The sequence below is a fragment of the Arachis ipaensis genome, chromosome B02 (assembly GCF_000816755.2).
Source record: "Arachis ipaensis cultivar K30076 chromosome B02, Araip1.1, whole genome shotgun sequence".
In the NCBI taxonomy this organism is placed as follows: Eukaryota; Viridiplantae; Streptophyta; class Magnoliopsida; order Fabales; family Fabaceae; genus Arachis; species Arachis ipaensis.
In genome coordinates, this window is record NC_029786.2 from 29461123 (window position 1) to 29461681 (window position 559).

Genomic DNA, 559 nt, shown 5'->3' on the forward strand with positions numbered 1-559 from the left:
TGCGTGCGCGCATGGTACGCGTGCGCGTCCCTGGTCGATTCTGCAATGTACGCGCGAGCGCTTTGTGCGCATGCGCGTGCATGGCTGACTTTGCTTCTTTGACTTTTTATGCTTCTCCCCACTTGTATGCTTCCTTCCTTGCTTCCTTTGATCCATGCCTAGCCTATTTCAACCTGAGGTTACTAGCAAACACATCAAGGCATCTTATGGAATCAAACAGAAACTAGAATTCATCAAGATAAGGCTTAAAAAGCATGTTTTTACACTTAAGCACAATTATGGAGGAGATAACAAGACCATGCTAATTCTTAGGCTAAATGTGACAAAAGGTTATCAAAATGTTCTAAATTCAATGCAAAACAAACCGTCAAATTGGGGTTTGTCAGCTGCCCCACACTTAAGCCTTAGCATGTCCTCATGCTAAAATAAGATTGGAACTAAGGGGTATGGCATTTATTGAATGCAACTAAACTATATGAGTCCTATCTAAATGCAACTATCTAAAGCAATTGGAAATGCTTAGTTCAAACAAATCAATTCCCAAGAGAGCATGTGTAAG